The sequence below is a fragment of the Phasianus colchicus genome, chromosome 15 (genome assembly GCF_987193195.1).
Source record: "Phasianus colchicus chromosome 15, bPhaCol1.hap1.1, whole genome shotgun sequence".
Taxonomy (NCBI): domain Eukaryota; kingdom Metazoa; phylum Chordata; class Aves; order Galliformes; family Phasianidae; genus Phasianus; species Phasianus colchicus.
The window spans coordinates 4,661,535-4,682,699 of NC_143450.1; the positions used below are offsets into that span (position 1 = coordinate 4,661,535).

A 21,165-nucleotide genomic window follows, 5' to 3' on the forward strand; every position below is an offset into this window, starting at 1 on the left:
AGATTTGTTCTCATATCTAACATAACATACACAAGAAAAGCCACCACATAGGAACACACTGAAGCAAATTCTGCCTTTAGGGATCTACGCCTCACGTAACACAAAGCTAAATTCAAGCAACAGGCTGTAAGTAGGTGCATGGGTAACAATCTTATTTGCAGGAACTGAGACAAAAATAGATGTCTTATGATAACTGGGGCTTGGAAGATAAGCATATGGTACAGAACTCTCCAGAAGATGGCAATAAAAATGAAACAGTCAGAACCATATATTACTATATATACTTTTACTGTTTAATCAAAGCACGTGGGTCTAGCTTCTGTCAATAGAAATAGGATTAATAGTTAAATACAGAATGGTCTAGACAGGCAAGAATGCCAAGTTGATTAGAGCAGGGTCAGGAAGCAAGAGATTCCTCTGTTCTAATCCTGATTCTGCTGCACTGGTTGTGTGATTAGCCGCTCCAAATACCTACAGCTCACCCCCCTTGTTTTAAAACAAGGATAACAGTGACTGAATTAACAACTCCATATAGTTCTCCTGGCAGTTATTTGAGTACAGCTTTGAAAAATGTAGAATGCATTGTAAATGCTACATATTAATATGGTTACTCCATCAAATCAATTATCCAATATTAAGTGCTAAATTACCAAACAGTTGAAACAGATGCTGCTTCTCCCTCATTTCAGTCCCACAGCCATGTTTAGCAGCTGATATTTAAAACAGACACGGAGCCTAGATGAAAAAAAATCATTTCAAACATTCAATTATTATCAGAACTTCTCTTTTCCATATTGAATTGGTGCCAACTAATACTGTTTGATTTTTTTTAACAAATCACATCTATTAGTTATAAATACAAAACACTTGCACCAGTTAGTTGCTAATAAGTTTTTTGTTACACGAATTTGTCAAATGGCACAAAAATTTTTGTCATAATACTGTAAGATTTTTCACCAGCATTATAAAAGATCTAATAGCTGCATAATAACAGTATTTAGAGCTTGGCTGCATACAAAGATTCCTTGAAATGTGGGAGTACTTAGCTTGTAGGAAGCTAGATTTTACTTATAAGTGCTTGTAGAAGAGCATAGAAAGACAAGGTCAGAGAGTTTACCTTTTGTAGTGCATATAGTTTGATAGAGACAAATACTTTTGTCCCACTTTGCTATGAATTTAAACTGTACACTATTGAATGTATAAAATGTAAATACATATCTTCTAAGTCTTATCTATGGAAGCAGGTAAGTATTCTGTGTTAAGTAATGAAGTAATTACAAAAACTGTTTATTCTTAAGAGGAGGCTTTATGCCTTTATAAAAACAAATCAGGTTAAATATGCCTTTATAAAAACAAATCAGGTTAAATATGCCTTAATCTTTACCTACTAATTGTGTAGTGAATGTGAGCAGTATAATGTGAGCTGACAATTGTTTTGCTTCTATCCTCAAGATCCTGAATGCTATAGAAAGCAAGTGAGTAAATGCAGCCTACTGAGAATCTGATTAGTAGCTGCTTAATTCATTTTGGGTAAACACGTGCGGGGTTAAGCAACCTAAGCGTGAGGATTGCTTTTTTGTTTATTGACATATATTGACTCCTCATTTCAGAACCCTAAATTGTGTACAATCTGAAGACATGTTGCTTGCTGTTGCAACATCTAAAAGAGGGATTTTAATCCCTTTTTAAGTTGTTAACTATTTATTATTAAGTTGATAACTATTATTAAAGTGTTCTGCTTTTCTTTTTTTTTTTTCTTTTTAAGATGAGATATTTTCACATTAAAGTATATAGAATTTACAGTCTCTGGATTATTACTCTGAATTCCAAGTACAGTGATGCTTCTATTCTGTTGCAAAGAAATCACGTAGTTCAGTAATTACAGCAACAGATTGAGGGCCAGTAACATGCTGTTTCTAATCCACTCTAAGCTATTAGTGGCTGACCTCACTGTTTCAGACATGTTAGCTAAACAAAGACACCTTTTGCAGTTTCCTTGCTAATTTCATGTTAACTAGCCTTCAGAGGCTTTGCATGATTACTTGGGGAACCTAAATAGGTAATCTATCTAGAGAGTCTATTTTAAATACAAGTTACTCCTGTATAAAAGCTGGTATTTTCCATTACTTTTATTTAAATTTGTCACATTATATACTATTTATTCAGTGGTCTAGGAGACTCAGAATGAAATCCCTAGATACATGTGATAGGTAGGGGTCCAGTTATGGAGGTGTACAGACTCCAATGGAGATAGGTGAAGAAGTTCAGAACTGAGCTGTCGTGAAAGTCCCACTATAAGTAGACTAGCATCTTGCATGCCATGTTGCCTTTTTCTACTTTTCATTCTTACTTTAAAACTTCAGGTCAAATTGCATTTTTCTTTTAAGCCTTCCAAACATCTACAATTAAAACGACAATTACAAAATAGCGAATGACAAAATTGCCAGCTGGTAGCTCAAAATTTATAGCTGGTAGCGAAAATTTCAGTCACTCTCATAACGACTGTATCAAAATCCTTATTAAATCACTACTTAATGAAACAGTGTAGTGCGGCTTTAATTTCATGTCTTTTGTTTTGAGCTGCACCAAGAGAAATCACACGTACTTTAATATCAATTTAAATATCTATTATGTTGAACATGTAATTGAAGACTAGTCCTGAATCTTTTTAAAATTATTTTTACACACATTAGCTTTTGTTTAAATCGTTGTACTGATATTTTATAATTATATAATTATAATTAATGTAGTACTTCAGTTCTACTCCACATTTAACAGGGAAGCAGCTCAGTAATAGTATCAAATAAATATCAAAATTTACATTTTGTGACATAAGAATATACAAATATTGTCATTAATGTTACCAATACCCCATAACCTTTTTGAAACTGCTACCTTTTGTAACTCGTGCTTTAATGAACATACTTGTCTACAACAGTACTGTCTTAATGCAGCCGTGTCCTTTCAACTATTCGTACCGCTGCGATAGTTACCGTAGCACAGCGTTCTCCTAACCGCGTTGCTTTTCTAACTTCTTCAGAACTCCCCATAGGGCTGTCGCTCATTGCCCAGGAGCCGTGAGCCACCAGCACCACCTCGTGGCTACCTGCCTTACCGCGTGTAATTCTTGCAGGGACTGCGCTCGGTAATTACTGCTCTACGAACCTCTTCCGTGATAAACAAAGCTCAGATAATAACTTTTACATGTTAAAACAGTTTTGTTTAATGGAGCTTCGTTTTGAAAAAATATATAAGATTTAAGAATAGATTATCAGAATAGGCTATCGATGTTCTGAACGGAATTATAGTACTGTTACTGTGCATTTCAAGTAGTATAATCAGCACTCCAAGCTGGAAGTCATTAGCTTTCTCACAATCAAAGCCAATTTAGCTCTCACCTGAACCCCATTTCAGGCCTACTATAAAACACCTTTTTTTTTTTTTTTTTTCTTCCCAATGTAAATGCTTGATCATCAATGCTAATCCCTGTACCTTCCATTTTTTTTCCATTTTTGAAAAGTAAGCAATTAAATAGTTTAAATAGTTAGCCAGTTTGTGGTGAAGTGTATGGATAAATTTTTATATTTTTTGAGGTTAAACAGGTTTACTCTGAGTTTAGGGGTGTATAGTGTGACATGAAACTATAGGAATTGGACAAAAACTATTTTTGAAAGTTCATCAGACTAACAGTATGTGATACCTCCCAGCTAAAAGGCAAAATCTAGAAACGCTTCTAGATTCAAGGAGATTTTAGGTACTTCATGCAGTAGCGGATTTTCTTTTTTTCAGCTGCCTGCCTGCTTTCCAATTTACAACTGTATCATCAATGACAACAAACAAATAACTTCATTCTATGACTGGGAAGCCACAGATTATTTGACCTGCAGAAATCTAGCCATCAAGCAGTCAATGCATTATCTAAAACTTCTGGAAAAGGTTAGTAAAAATTTCTTTCTTTGTTCTCTGATATGGTGAGTGTTGGATTTCTTCTTTGGAATTGTTTGGTCTGACCAGCTGAATATGTTCTTTGCATACCTATATACCATAACCTGATAATATGCTTTGATATTTCTGGTTTCCATTTTTATTTGCTACATAATTATGATAATTGATAGTTTTAATTGCAAATCCACAGCTTCAAGCCTAGTTTTAATTCTTAAGTTCTAAAAATAATTGAATCGTATATCAGCGTTAATATTTGTGCTGTATCTCAGTATATAAGAACTGCTTAAGTTTTTAGTGCGAAATCTCATGAAGGGCATCAATAAAGGTGAACTGTAACCATTTTTTCTGCTTTTTGTTTGTAATTTTAGTGTCTTTAACAATACGATAAATGTTTTTACCCAAATTATATTGATAAATGACTTGAAAGGTTGTCAGAAGTAGAAAAGTTATCATATAGTGTAACCTGAAGCAGTGCGTTTGCTTTGGTTATAGTGTTTCTTCAGCCAAAATTAGTCTAGGTATCCTATTCCAGTTTAAGCAAATTCGTATTTTATCTTGTTTTTTAGGTTCAAATATACTTCTTCAGAAAGACCATATCTTTATATAAAAATTACAATATAATGCTGAAGTATCAATAGTATGTATGTGTGTATGTGTATATATGTAGTTGAAGTTGTGTGTGATGAAATTCAGTGTGATGCAAAAGAGTAATTTGTCTTGAAATGTTTTCAGTAATAATAGAATCATTTCAGTTGGAAAACCCATTAAAGGTCATCTGGTTCAACTTTCCTGCAATGAATAGGGACACCTACATTACATCAGGTGCTCAGAACCCCGTGCAGCCTGATCTTGAGTGTATCCACGTGTGGAACATCCACCTCCTCTCTGGGCAAATTATGCCAGTGCCTCACTATTCTTATTGTAAAAACTTCTTCTTTATATCCAATCAAAATCTCCCCTCTTTTATCCTGAAACCATTTCCCCTTGTCCTGTCACAGCAGACTCCACTAAAGAGTCTGTCCCCTTCCTTCTTATAGTCCCTTTAGATACTGACAGTCTGCCGTCAGGTTTCCCCAGGACTTTCTCTTTTCCCCACTGCACAGCCGCAGCTTTCAGCCTGTCTTCTGGATGCACTCCAACAGGTCTACATCTCTTCTGTGTTGAGCACTCCACGTCTGGATGCAGTATTCCAGGTGAGGTGTCTCAGCTCAGAGCCGAAGGAACAGATCCCCTTCCTGCCCACTGTCCATGCTGTGTTAGATGCAGCCCAGGATACAGTTGACTCTGTGGGTTGTGGGGGCACATTGCTGGCTTATGTCCAGCTTACCACCCACTGGTACCCCCAAGTCCTTTTCAGCAGGGCTGTGCTCTATCTTTACATCCCCCCAGCTTGAACTGATAGCAGAGTTTGCCTTGACCAAGGTGCAAGACCTTGCACTTGGCTTTGTAGAACCTCATGAAATTCACCCTGTCCCACTGCTCAGTCTGTCTGGGTCTCTCTGGATGGCATCTTGACCCTTGAGTGTGTCAACCACACCACACAGCCTGCAGAATTGCTGAGGGTGCACTTGATCCTACTGCTGATGGCATGGATGAGGGTGTTAAAGAGCACTGTGACCTCTGGCAGACACCAGTGACAGGGAAGCTAAAAACATAACTCAGATCAGTTGGCTTTTTTTCTGTTTTGATTCACTTAATGTAGTGATTCGCATGAGTTATCCTTGTTCTTTATCAGGGTAGGATTTTTTGTGTAGCTAAACAATTCATATATTTTTTCATATAATATGTACACATGAAATTTAAAGCAGGAGTTATCAAATACTGTTATGTAGGTTTCATTAAATAGGCATTTCTTCTTGATCATAGCAAAGGAATACGGATAACTTCTGTTAAGACTTTGTAGTCATATGCTCTATACTTTTTGTTAGCTGTTTTATTTGTTTTGCACAATGACAGTATTGAAGAATAGCAATACCAAGATTTCAATAAATCTGTTGATTTGTTTCTCTTTTTCCTGTGGTATGCAAATAACCATATAATGTATCAGGACCTGTTTTAAATTGTGTGCACTGGCTTCAGCAGCTGGGATCTAGATTTGGTTTTAGTGATAATATTTAATAGGAGTTAACAAATATTTCCAAAAGCAGCTATTTAAAAGCATGCCACTGATTAAGTAATGTACCACTGGATGTCACTGTCTTTCTCCAAGTGCAAAGCTCAATTTTTTATTTTTTATACTATGATAAAGTAAGCAATTAGAGTTTGACTCCTGTCATAAGCATGACTTTAAGAACAAAGGGAGTGAAAAGACAGTATGGTTATAATGGTTACAGGCAAGGCGTCTCAGTTAAAAGACTGAAGAACTGTTTGTATTTTCTGACCTGATGTGCTCAATACATAATACTTCATTAGGACACTAGAGCCTGTATAACCAATAGTGGGACATATTCCTATTGCAAGCCAGACTCCTAAACTGGAGCTTACCTGCCTCCATTTTTTATATGAGTAATCTACAAATAGAATGTGATTACCACTCTTTTTCACTGTCTGCTGAAAACTTAGTTATATTTTATCATTGATATTTGTATTTTATCATTAATATTTTTCCATATATTCAGTTCATAATGAGGTTTGCACTCAGCCTATCTACTTAAAATTTTTAGTGTCTTTTAAAACCTTATTATTGGTCACATGTTTGGGACTATTTAAGTTAACTAGTTTTATGTCAAGTTTGTGTTTTGCCTTTACGTTTAATTTTATTTTGTTCAATTATTCAAGGCCAAACAGTGGAAATACTGTATTCTGTCCGTGTGCTATTGTGCTGCTCAGTTTTGTAGAACAAAAGTTTCTCTTAATAAAATCCTGCATAGACAGTCTGTAGATAGAAATGAAGTTAAATCTTTTCCCAGTAAGTTAGAAATGTATCTTATTTGCTAAGGAATTGCGATATGAAGTCTTACTGCAGTTCAAGTGCAGTAGAAACAGAAGTAATTATGTAGGATGGATCAGATGTGCCATTATTTTTCTACAGAGTATGTTGTTTGTGCTAGATGCTGAAACAGATATGTTTTCCTCAGATTTCAGCAAGGTTTGGCATATGTTGAACTTCAAGCAGAAGATACTATTTGTTCTCAGCTATGAAAATATGACTGAGGCTAGTGGGATGAAGTTTAACTAAGTGACTAAGTGCCAGGTCCTGCCACAACAACCCGCAGCTTAAGGTAGTCGCTGAAAAACTATGGAAAAAATGGGCCTGGGAATGTTCAGTACTCAGCTAAACATGAGCCAGCAGTGTGTCAAGGCGGCCAAGAAGGCCAATGGCATCCTGGCTTGTAACAGAAATAACAGCCAGCAGAAGCAGGGAGGTGACCATTTCCCTATACTCATCTCTGGTGAGCCTGCACCTTTGGGTTCAGGTTTGGTTCCCTCACTACGAGAAAGAGAGAGGGCACCTGGAGCATGTCCAGAGAAGGGCAGTGAGGCTGATGAGGGATCTGGAGCACAAGTCTTATGAGGAGCGGCTGAGGGAGCTGGCATTATTTCTTCTGGAGAAGAGAAGGCTCAGGGGAGACTTTATAGCTCTCCACAGCTACCTGAAGGGAGGCTGTGGTGAGATGATGCTTGGCCTCTTCTCCCATGTAACTAGCAATGGGATGAGAAGAAATGGCCTCAAGTTGCCATCTCGAAGGGGAGACTCAGGTTGGACATTAGGAAATACGACTTCTCCAGAAGAGTGGTCAGGTGCTGGAATGGGCTGCCCAGGGAGGTAGTGGAGTCACCATCCCTAGAGGTGTCCAAGAATTGTTTAGATGTTGTACTGAGTGACATGGTTTAGTGGGAGAATATCGGTAGTGGGTGGATGATTGGACTGGATGATTTTGGCAGTTTTGTCCAACCTTTGTGATCCTATGATTCTTTGACAATGTGAATTAGTAGAACTGGTACCATGTCTTGAACCCATTTAATTCTGTTCCATCAATTACAGTTATCTCCGTTAATCTCGTGTACTTTCTTTAAACACTCCTTAGCTTCATTAGTGTAACTATCTTTTAGCCTCCACTTTGAGTGTATGTGTGTGTATATATACATACATACATATATACATAGGAATAAATGTGTAATAAAAGCAATTTGGATTGTATTCATGCTCTCTGATCAGCAGCCAACATGTTCCATCTGTCCATAGAGTTGTTTTTTGATTATTTTCTTTTTTCTTTTTTGGATCCTTTTAGATGCCAACAACTGCAGATACAAAGCCATGTGATTTGCATGAACAATAAAATTCATGAACCTCTATTTCTTGTGTGTTGATGATTCCTTACAATCTTTCTCTTTTTACTGGTCTGCCCGCTGTGGCTGTAGTTGTCTGTAGTCAATAGATAAGGTGTGGGAAATACAAATGCTCATGCTGTGATTCTGTGACCAATTTAATCCAGCATAAGTCAGTGATGCAACTGAAAGGTTTTGTCATTTTTTCCCCTTTCTCTGCCTGCCTGCTGCTGCAACAGTACTACTAAAAATGTTTCTATAGCTTAGGTGAAATTAGTTACATTAACACTAATCTGGCCTGAAGTGATAAGCATAATATAGTGTCATTTTCTAGGTAATTGTAATGACTCCTTTTTTTCTGATTAAATGACTAATTGCAAAGATTAAGTCTTTCTGGCTAATGCCTTTTTAAGTTGTACCTTCACTGCTTTATCAGTTAGACTTAATTAAAAGACTTGTGGGAATTCAGAAGAATGCAGTCCACGTGGTACATATTAAATAATTCCATATTAACTTATTGGAAAACTTTCCTTTGATTTTTATATTCTAAAAACATTTTTAGTGAATACAGGCTTCAACAACAGAAGATCAAAGCTCTTCCATACAAGGTCTGTATTCTCTGTTAATCCAAGATGTGCAGAATAACTTCCCTCAGCCGTTATATGCAAGTACTTTGTGTGAGCTGAGTAATGTAATGATCAGTGTAGTGTAGCAGAAAATTATTTCCTGCTGTGAGGTTGGAGCTTTTATGAAATTGAACTGCGTCTTATCTGTTGAAGAGATTTGTTTACAGTTAGGTTTTGCCATTCCAATATGCTCACTCATTCAAAGAGCAAACAGATGTGGAAGAGAGTCTAAGTTAACCAGAGTAGAACCAGTCTTTTATATGAGTAAATTTCTCCATAGACCAGAGCCTTTAAATCAAATTGAATTGAACTTCAGCTGTATAGAACTACATATGGTTCAGAGTTCTGGAAAGGTAAGCTCTTAACTTTTTCCAGTAAAGGCAGGAATCTGTGGAGTAAAAAAACAAACAAAAAAACCCAAACCCAACTGTATTCATGTCCTTACAGAATATTTGAAAACTTATTCATTAGCAGAATGTTCTCTAAGTAAGCCACTTATATTAAAACTAAGTTCCATGTCAGATTTTGATGGCTTCAGCCAAACAGTTTTACTGTAGTCTAGAATGGTACCACTGATCTTTCTTAAACTTTTCTTTCAGTCTGACCAATGTAACACATTATCTAGTGAGATTTTTCCTTCTATTCTGGAAGTAGAAGGGTATTAGGTATCTGGTATAGAATGCTTGCTTGATCCAAACTTTTGAACGCAGGTTGTTTTAAAATAATCCTTTTGCTCCATGTTTATGGTTAGAATTGGAAATAACTGCTGCAAATACTGTCAAAATGGGAAATGAAGAACACTACATGAGTTTACTTTCAATATCTAGGATAAAAAACTCAGCAATATTCTCCTTTAAAATGTTATGTTATAGAATCACAATTGTAGGGCTGGAAGGGACCAGTGGAGATCATTGACTCCAACCATCCTGGTAAAGCAGATTGCCTACAGCAGATTGCACAGGAAAGTGTCCAGGCAGGTTCTGAATATCTCCAGGGAAGGAGACTCCACAAACTCTCCGGGCATCCTGTTCCAGTGCTCTGTCACTTGCACAATAAAGAAGTTCTTCTTTTGTTAGTATGTAAGTTCCTATGCTCCAGTTTCTGCCCCTTGTTCTTTTTCTGCATGCCACCAAAAACAATCTGCTCCATCAACGTGGCTCCTGTACTTTGGATATTTATAAACAATGGTGAGATCCCCTCTCAGCCTCTTCTCCATACTGAAGAGTCACAGTTCTCTCAGCTTTTCCTCCTACAGGATATGTTTCAGGCCCCCAGTCATCCTTGTGACCCTCCGCTGGACTCTCGAAGATCTGTCTTTTCTGAACTGGAGAGCCTAGAACTGGACACCATATTCCAGATATAGCCTTATCAGGGCAGAGTAGAGGGAGTGAATCACCTCCCTTGCTCTGCTGGCTGCTCTCCTCTTGATGTACCCTAGTATAGCATTAGCTATCTTGGCCACAAGGGCACACTGCTGGCTCATGCTGCTGTTAACCACCAGGACCCCCAAGTTCTTCTCTTCAGAGCTCGTTCCCAGCAGGCCATCCCCTAACCTCTACTGGTGCATACTGTTATTCCTTCCCAGGTGAATACACTTGTTCTTTTAATATTACATTGTCTTGAAGTCTTTACTTTACTTGAAAGCTGGTAGATTTCTGCTTTAAGTTTTTCAACAAGTATGATTACCCCTAAAGTGACTTTTGAAGTATATGACTGTTTACTTGGCATAAAGGTACATTTATTTAGTAGCTTCGCTATGCAACTCATAGTTGCGCCATATATTGGGCTGGCTGCACCTTTTGTCGTGCTGTGTGTAATTTCCTCCAAGGTGTCCAATTTCCTCTTTCTGTCATTACTTTCAGCATGTTGTCAACCCTTTTGCTCTCAGCAAAATCTACATTCCTATTGGTAAACTATCCTTTTTAAAATCTCAAACACTCTCTTGTCATTATCCATTCTAACAAGTCTTTGCACATTATCAGTATTTGACCCTAGCAGATCTTCTATCCAGAACTTTCTTATTATTCAAAAGTAATTATTAATACAGAACCTGTAACTCTGAATCTAAAGGAAACTTCAGCCATAAAGCAGATATATAGATGCATATACTTTTCACTGTTTAGGTGGGTAGTCTGACAAATTTATTTGCAACTGACTTATTCCAAAGTTTGATCTTCTCAGACTAATGTGGTCTGCTTTTTTGAATTGCAAGAGTGCAGTAAAGAGGAGTATAAGAGGGGGAAAACGCACCCTGTATTAAATAACTACTACATTTTTATCATTTCAGAAACACTTTCATAGCAAAGCTTTCTTCCTAGTGAAATAATGCACTTGTTGCTTTGAGGTTTGTTCAGTGATATCAAGTATTACTGTTTTCTGAACTAAAAAGCAATATAATAAAAATCTTTTAAGATTTGAATCATTAGTACTTCCAGACCTCAAGATGAGTCTTTAGTATGCATCTCCTATGAAGCTGAGCTCTAACACATTTCTTCAGAGGTTTGCTCAATCCTAAAATACTAATCTCTGAGGTTCAGTCAACCTTGTGTGAAACTGATCAAGTGGAGGTTTGATGTATTGTTCCCACTTATGTCCTGTTCCATCAATGCCCAAAGCCAAGTGCAATGCCCTACCAAATAAAAGAATACTGTTAACTGCGTAACTCAGAAGTGAACTCTGAAGTGTCACTTAAGTCCTACCTTAAATTTAACAGATTGCTCAATCTCAGGTCGTTCGCAGAAAGGGCTTTTAAATTATTAAAAACAAAAAATCCCAAAAAACCCACACCCTTCTAGCACATAGTGTTTTGGCAGTCACTTCTAGAACGCAAGCTCCAATTAAGGCTTTTCTTTAGGCAAACTTCAAATGTGATGGGAGGAGTAGGAGGAATCATCCACTGACTCAGTTGCTTACCACAGGTTTTATTTTATTTCAGAGTGTTTACACTGTCTTGTTATTATACCTTTGTAATGATAACTGCTTTACTCTTACTTTTCCTTCAGGGGAATAGAATCAAATGTGTTTAATTTTTAGGTGTAAAACTGGCAGAAGATTATGTAATTTGTACTCCTTCCAGCAGATTATGAGGTAAAATGGATTTGAGCACATTGGGTTGAATATTTTTGGCTGGCATCTTCAAATATGCAGTGTTAAGTGGTTATATGTTGAGCACCTGCCTCTCCTCAAAAGTCCTGAAGATCAAGCATTCAGTATACTCATAACAGATCCTGACATATCTTGTTTGCTAGGCAATTTGTTGTTTTCTGATCTTTACTAACCTAGACCCTGGAACTCATATTAGCTCTCAGAGCTGCGTGCTCCTTTCTCTTTGCATTTAGACATCTTGTTTCCGGAACTGCAGGTGAGTGAAGGAAATTGAATAAGTACAATGTGGAAAGCAGCCATTAGTGGTGGATAGACTAGCTTTATTAGAAACTTTTTTCCCTTGGGAGTAGGTCCATTGAGGACATTTATCTCAAAATTATTTAATATAGCATTATTGTAAAAGGCATTTAGATTATTAACAATTAGTTAATAGTTGAGAATGAGCAAGAGGAGAATTTGTACTTAAATTACCATTCACAATATGCTATACTGTTGGGGTTTTGGGTTTTTTTTCAGTTACAGAATTTTTTTTTGCACAGTTTGGAAGATAAAGCTATTTGAAATAACTGAGATCTACTTTAGACTGTAGACATTTGGGACAGTACTTAGAATGATCAGAATGTGGCGTGATGTAACTTCAATAACAACCTGGGAAATAATGTGTTTAAACTATGTAAAGCATGAGTTGGTCTGATGATGAGCATTCGCGCAATAATTTCCACAATAGAAAGTGAAATACTTCCTAGTGAACAAGGCAGTAGTCATCAGCTGCCCAGCTGTTCTCAGTCAGTCTGTAATTCACTGTCTATTCTATAGAAAGTGGTATTGTTCTAACAACTAATATTAAATTAAAACTCCTGAAGAACGTTATTTTTTGATCAGACTTTCCCAAATATCTGATTTAAAAACATCTATCAATACTAAAAGTGCAAGCAAGGCAATTATTTTAAGAAGACAAAAGACACCATTTTATGACCAGTAGTATTGAGCCGCTATTTCTTTTTCCTTTTTGTTTTTAATTCTTTACCTCCAGATGAAATATCTTTGTCACATATTTGTGTGCTGTATTGCTCTCTACTCACTCTGATTACTAAGTGGAAAGTAGAAGTCTAAATCTGAAAGTGATATCAGTTAATATGTGATATGTGATGTCATTTGCTTATCATATACTGAATATACAGATAGTACCATTTCATTTTCTCAGCAAATGAGATGAATAAAAATCAAATTAAAATGTTCAGAAAGCTTTCTTCATATTCTTTTTTTTTCTTTGTTATAAAATGGCAGCTGTCTGCCAAGTGAGACCTTTTGTTAAATCTTTATGAATAATGTTAAAAAGAATCAGTTGTTAAAGAAGTTAATTAAATGGTAGGAGAGGAGTGGTAAAACTGATGAGATAGTCACTTTTCCTCTCTATCTGTATGCCCTCCTTTAGCAGTAAAGCATAACATATTCACTGAACAGCAGAACCTGATCTTTTGATTTCAGGAAATGAAGTAAAAATATCCATGCTATATTTTTAACTATTTTCAATGAAGTTATGTGATTTGGAAAGATGCACAGGACTACTGGAAGGCAGAATAAGCGCTAAAAGAATTCAGACATTTCTTATCAAGATAGGTTGCTTTTTATTCCTGGGCATTTTTACATGGAACGTTATGTTCCATGTCAAGTGTGGCCATATTAATTGGCTCACCCTATCTATTCATATAACAGTGTTACAGTGGTATTGGATGAAGCATGCCTTAATGCTTTAGGATATTCCTTGAATCCTTTATGGTCATCCATGTATGTGTTATGAGAACTTAAGAGGGTCATTTCATTTGTGTCTCTCCAGTAAGGGGAAGACTGTTCTTTTTAGTTATCTTGAATTTGGCTTCTTCAGCAAGAGCCAGTGAGTTTTGTCAATGATAAGTTCCTGACCTATCTAAATAAGGTTAGCCAAATTCCTATCTCTATTGAAATAAGCTTGAATGCTGAGCAGCAATTGCTTCCTAAATACAAGAGCAGTCAGTCACAGTGGACAAGTTGTCATCATATTTGCACATCTAATAATAATATTGACCATAAATATGAAGAGGAAAGAGATGGCATATCCTACATCATTCCTGAGAATATTCTGCTCACGGTGTTCCGAGAGTTGTTTTACTGTTATATATCATTAGGGAATTTGTGAGAAGAAAGTAAAACCATTTCAGATATGGGAAATAAAATGGGAAAACCTCATTTTTTTTTTGTTACCTCCATGATGTGATTTCTCCTTGGTTCCATGAATTGTAATTTCCAAAGTAGAACATAATTACAAAGAATGTGGACCTCTGTGTGGTGTAATTGAAAAATAAATCACTAACAGCTAGGTTTTTTAGCTGTTGCTTTGAAATTCTTTAATTGGCTTATTAGCAGATGGTGCCATTTTTGTTGTCTTTTCTCACAGCAGTCTTTTCTGTAAAAGGAATTAAAAAGCACTTTTTATGCCTAAGTAGTGGACTGTTTCATCTGGAAAATGTTGCCTTTAGTAACATGCTTCATTGCTATTGTCAAATAGTTGTAGATGAGATAATTCCACTGATTCATAGATCTTTCGTAGAGAATATGGACTGTAACCTGTTTTGAGTGAAAATTAAACTAGATGGCACCTTTAAGAAGTTATGTTTTGCAAACCCATATTTGCACTGAAGACTCTTTTGACTTCTTTGGCTGACTAAAATTTGAAATATTATATTCACTTTTTTTCAGTGACGATCTATTGTCACAATGAGGTTTGTATCATTTATATTTTTCCATTTACTGCACTAACAGGTGAAAACATGCCTTTGGGTGTTGGGGCATAAGCTATGTGCCAAATTCAGTCAGGAAATAGTTTAAACAATTTCTGCTTCAAATTATATGCAGGCAAAAGCTCTACTTGTTACTCTTTAACTATTTACCTTGTCAAGTTGATGGATTTTCTGGAATGCTGTCTAACTAATCATTCGTTGCTGGGCTATAAAGAATCAGTTCTAGTAAGCAGAGTGTAACTTTGCAATAGAACCTGGTTATATCCTGGGATATAAAGGAACTTTGTTTTGGTAGGACAGGAGCAAACAAGCAAGAATTTGGTCCTAAAGTAATTGAATTGACTTAACTCTAAATCATATTTAAATACAATATTAACTGATCAGTTTAATTCACTTTGCCCTAGAAGACCTGATTACTAAATGTGTATTTTAAATCTATTTAAAATCTATTTTAAATACATCTTTTAAATCTATCTTGCTGTAAATATCTAGATCTAAGACTCCATTTAGAGAGAGATCAGTTTAAGGATCAATTATGGGAGGAAAATTTTCCTGTCCTTGTATGAACTTCTTGTGAATTCTAGGAGAATCTCACATTTGTGGGAAATTTTTCCGAAAATTTCATCAGAGGCAGGAGACGCAGATTTACTAGGAAGGGCTCATGTTTGCCACCTAGCGGCATAAAGTGCGAACTGCACTCTTGCCCAAATCTAAAGCTGTCAAATTCTGTATGTTTACTGTTAAGGTTTCTAACAATAAGAATTGCTATCTGAGTGTCTGTCCAGTAGTGTATGTAAATCATGTGATCATCACAGCACGTAGCAATTTACTATCTGTCTTGTCTAAGCCACTGAAGGATTTATAACGTTCAGGTTACATGCCTGTATCAATGCCTATACCAGCATTAACTACTTATGCAGTGTGATCCTATATGAAAAAGATTGTGGTTGAACCTATTCTTAATTACAAAATAGATTGGATAATGAATACAGATTTTTAGGCAGCTCACTAAAGTTGCTTCTTATTAATTTGGGGAGATTTGACACAGCTTTTTCTAAGAGAATCATTTTGAAGTATTTCATGTTTAGGCATTAACCATTTTTGATTATATTTGCTCACCAAATTGGCCACTCACCAAAACAGTTAGCTAAAAAATGCAAATATTTGCACAGAGTTGTATTTCTTAAATCTAACTATTTGAACCCACTATTGAATGGTTAAAGTGTACCCACAGTATTTGAGACTCATATACAGTTTGAATTTTCTGTAATATACAGGAAAGGCATCTTTTAATCAAGTATGTCTTTTTTGTATTGCTTGTGTACTTGTATGTTGCAATGGAAAATCCAGTGTTTCAAGTTGAATTTGTTTTCTGAAGTAATGAAAACGTCTGTGATAAATGGAAGAATTGTAGGAAGAGTGGTAGTGAAATTAACCTTAATAGAAGCATATCAAACGGTTTGCTCTCTGTGGTATTAACCAATAAATAATGAAATATTTTTTAGTATTTGTTACAGATTCCCAACATCTCTGTCTGGGTATACTCTCTAAAGGAATCATGATTATTTCTTTGTTAATTACTTTCCTGAGGTCCCTGAACTATTTAGTTTCATTATCAGTGATAAAATAGTGATTACTGTCTGTACTCTGGTTTTCACTGTAGAGAGATAGTGGTGTCATGTAACTTTTCTTTTTTGCCTCCTACAAGGAGATCTTACAGCAAGAGGTACACTTCCTAAAAAGCTTTCTTACATCTTGTCTCCATATGTAGCTGGATCACAGGGCCTGATCTATACAACATTGTATAAATAATAATAATAAAAAACATTATTGGGAATGCACTTGGCTGAGTTGATTAGCACCAATACTGAACATGATAGTAATAATGTTCAGAATGATCAAGGCAGAGAGTGATGAAATGCCACGTAGTTTTGCCTAAAGAAGGCAACTAGACTTGGAAACCAAAGATTTAGAACTCAGATAAAAATTACTTAGCTGTTTGTTGTTGGTGAGGTTTTTACAGTTTTGACTTAAGAGTTGTCTTAGTTTTATGGTATCACCTGGTCACTTTTGAAGGAAACACTTGTTTTGGACAGCTATAATAGTGATATCATTGCTACATGTGTACAAAGTCAGGCTTGAAACCTATTATGAGGTTTTTATGCCTTGCTTAACTATGTCAAAAGGTACAGTGGGCTTTCTCTAGGGGATGATGTTGCTTGAAGCTAGAAAACTGGCTATGTCTATATTGAGCCCATACTGTAAACACCAACGTTTCAGAATGTCTCCTGATGTATCAGGATAAGTAACCAAAGTAAAAGAAAATCATGAATTAACTTAAATTTCTATACACTGGAGTTGCTTAATGCATTTCTTGTAAAAGAAAAAAAAATTCTCTCTCAAGTTTTTCAAATTATCCAACAAAACCACAACTAGGAGTTTTCTATTAATCTGTGCAACAAATCACTTTAGTCTGTGTAGGGCATTACCTCCTTTTTGCAAAGCAGTTGTCAAAGTTCATGTACTCCTGGCATTTTTCATTTAGAAGAGCTTTTCTTTAGAGTTGCTGTACCTCAGAATTTTATTTCTTCCACAAATGATTTTAGTCATGTGTGTTTGAACATATTAAAGCAGTAGTTCCCAGCAAAATATTTGACTTGTACATACGTGGATGTTCTATATAAAAATAAGATCTTTAACAAGCTACCTTCTTAAATATGTGTCTTATGACTGTTAGTCATTATGAAGTGTCAGTGTATGTGTGCTGTGTTAAAGGTTTCTCATGTCAGTTCCTGCTAGGAGTTTCTGCTCAGAACAAATACCATTAAGAGAATTATGGATTTGTCCTGATCACCAAGAAGACACAAAGACGTGTGGAGACACAATGAAAGAAGTAATCTTTGTAACCTTTTGGAGCACTGTCCCTTCAGCCCCCCAGTAACTAGTGGTTTGAGTGCCACGTGCACTATTTCTCCTCTCTGTACAGATAGTGTTCATTTGTCTTGGCATTTAAAAATACTCGAGATCCTTGCCAAAAAACCAACCAGTTTTACTGAGTCATTAACAATCAGAAGAGCAAAACCAGCGATTTTAGATAATCTAACGTGGTACTATCTAAACTTTCATTGTGAAGAGATTGTGTCTAGGAAGTTCTCCCATGTATGTATTAAGAAATAAGTATTTAGTTGTACCCTAGTTATTCTCCTTATGGCCATATCTTCAAGGCACATTCATCCATCTTAGTTGTTGCAGGACTGGATACCTTCCTAAATGTGTTCATGTGAAACACAGTGTATGGTTAAGCTGATAATCGAGTTCCTGGTATATACGGAATTTATTTATTTATCTATTTTTCTGCTGTAGCAAGTATGAAGTAACTTAAAGGGTTAGGTAGGCACTGGAACTGAAGACTAATGTGACACACTACTGTAAGCATTGCTAATAACATATGATTGAATTGAAATAGCCTTCTGAGCATTTCAAGTTCATAAGCAGATTGTATACTCGCATAAATATAAGGGCCAGAAGAGGAAAACGTTGTTCAATTGATAGAGTGAATGGGTTGTCAAGGTATCTGTCTCATACCTTAGCTAATGGGTTTATTGTCTCAGCTGCTTACTTTAGATACTAGAATAAACATTTCAAGGTTGTTGGGTTTTTGTTTTTGTTTTTTTTTTTTTTTGGTGCATTAAAACAGAACTTCAAAGTGTTGTTGTTGGTTTTTTTTTAAATAAATCTGTTATTCTTTATAGCTGTTGGCATGAAACACATCCTAAATCTCCCAGAATTGTTCTAATATATCAGTCTGCTGTAGTGGTGTCTATGCTGGTTCAGGATCAGCTTAGTTTTCTGGACTAGAGGAAATACAGCTGAATCAAGCTGGCTCTATTTCTCCTATGCATAGTGTGAATAACTAGTACTAGATGACTGACATTATTTCTGTGTAGCTGTTCCTGGGCCATGTAAATATATCAGTTTTGGACTCCCCAGTTTTCAGGAAAGACAGAATTACTAGAGAGAGTCCAGTGGAGAGGTACAAGGATGATTTGGGGCCTGGAGCATCTCTCTGATGAGGAAGGACTAAAAGACCTGGAATTGTTTAGCCTGGAGATAAGAAGATTGAGGGGAGATCTTATATCAACACTTAGAAATATCTAAATTTCAAGAGGATGGGGCCTGGCTCTTTTCAGTGGCAGCCAGCAACAGGCCAAGGGGCAACAGACACAAACTGGAATAGAAGAAGATCCATATGAACATGAGAAAGAACTTCTTAACTCTGAGAGTGACAGACCAGTGGAACAAGCTGCCTGGAGAGGTTGTGGACTTTGCTTCTCTGAAGGTCTTCAAAACCTCCTGGATGCTTTCCTCTGCAACCAACTCCAGCAAACTTGCTTTAGTAGGGAGTTAGACTCCATGACCTCTAGTGGTTCATTCCAACCCCTATGATTCTGTGCCCAGGCCTTGTAAATCTTCATTTCAAAAACATTTCATGTTTTGTAAGGATACAGCAGTCCTGTATTTGACCTGATAGGATTAGCTGTCTATTCTTGACAGTTCACTTCATTATGTCTGGTATCCTTTCTGAGTCTGATATAGATCTGGTGTAGATATTAAGGGGTTGAAGTCTTTTTCCTAGGCTTTTTTTAGTTATTTGAGCCCTTAATGTGGTGGATTTTTTTGAGCTATCCATACTACAAATTCTGGCAGGTGGAGATCAGACAAGCTGGAATTTCTAAGACAAAGGCAGGTCAAGATATGAATATGTGCCGAAGTGGAAAATTCTGCTTAAAGCTTATCTTTTAGCTTCTGTTCAACAAAATTCTGCTAGTAACTTGTAGACAATGAAAGCTAATCTTCCAGCAATGAAGAGATGATACTATCCTCTGGAAAAATTTATTTCTTCAAGATTCTGGGAGCAATACTCAATAATATCCTGCTAAGTTACTGAAAAGCAGACATTGCAAAATTAAGGTGTAATAATTGATCAAGCAGTTCATTTACCATATCCTGAACTGAATACAAGTGTTCATGTCAGCTCTTTCAGTTGTTGTCTTGTTTGCAAGCATGTGTAGTTGTGGAGAAGCTCTTAGTGTAGAAAAATGTGAAGGTGACATTGCTATCAGAAAAACTCCTTGTGATTGTTTGTATAGGTATGCATGTATGTACATATGTATGTATATTTATGTGGGATACCAAATATCTGACAGTATTTTTAAAGTTAAACTAAGACTGCATCAGTACTACTTAAATAATTGCTGGTGCGTCAGCAAATATCCCCTATGCTTGTCCTGCATTCTGTGCTTCTTTGTGATTTTTTTTTTTCCTTACCACGTAATCTTTTTCATTCAAGTGAAATTCACAAACAATGGTGAACTAGTTAACAAGTCAGTTTATGCTGTTATTATAATTACCATGTTTTGTCACTTAATAAAATTATAATGTTAGACCACTTGTAACTGTTAGAAGGAGACCTTTAGCAGTTCTGGCAGGTTCTGCTTCTCTTGTCTTTTAGACAGTATTCTTGCTTTCTGATCATTTTTTCATGCGATCAATATGTGATGATGTGGCTGCCCAGAGAGGCTGTGGATGCTCCATCCTTGCAGGTGTTCAAGGTCAGGTTGGATGGGGCCCTGGGCAGCCTGGTCTAGTATTAGGTATGGAGGTTGTGGCTCTGCATGCAGCAGGGTGTTGGAGCTTCATGATCTTTGAGGTACCTTCCAACCCAAGCCATTCTACGAAACAGTTGTGTAGAGTATGGAAAGGCAAGCTGGAGACAGAAGGTCTTCTTTGCATCTGAACTTTGGCTTTAAAATAAGGCCTGATAGACAGCAATAGTTATGCTTTTGCAGCTTTCTCTTTCCTAATTTTGATTGGGCAAGATAAATTATTATTTTTCAGTGCTGGAGATCCAGTGACTTCATTCTCTAGGAGATGGGGGGGAGTTTTTCTAATTCTTTTCTTTCAGAGTCTTTACTAATAGCAAGTGAAAGTCTCAAATACAATATAGAAGTGCTCTAATGCTTATGAAATTTTAAATAATTTGCCTGTGAATATGCAGCCAGGTTTGTTATCTCCTGAATTTTCATACTGTTTTCCCTTAGTGTTATTGGGGGGGTCCAAATCCGTTTTGCCTTGTGAAACAGTGCTTCCATTAGAGTTGATAGCTCCCAGTTATGTTGTGTAAGACTGAAGCTTTGATCACGTGCAAAATTCATGCCATACCTCTGGACAGGACAGTGACGTGAAGCAGTGATTTTTAGGAGCAATTGGAATATGGAGAGGTATCCTGGTGATCGGAAGGTGGGAAAAAATGAGAATTAAAAATAACATCATTATAGAGAGTAGTAGGAATTGTGCAAACCTGATAACAAGTCCTTTGTCTCAGAACTGTACAAGGAATTTCTCATCAGTTCTCCAATTTCTATTTTTCCAAACTGGGCGCA

General features: G+C 36.4%; 1 protein-coding gene across 1 annotated transcript in view; it reads left to right on the forward strand.

Annotated features, from left to right (window-relative positions):
- SLIT3 (slit guidance ligand 3) overlaps positions 1-21,165 on the forward strand; it is a 538,052-nt gene that overhangs the window by 333 nt on the left and 516,554 nt on the right. Inside the window, exon 2 of the mRNA XM_031598017.2 lies at positions 3,790-3,936. The gene's annotated coding sequence lies outside the window, so the exon portion shown is untranslated. The remainder of the gene's footprint in view (positions 1-3,789; positions 3,937-21,165) is intronic.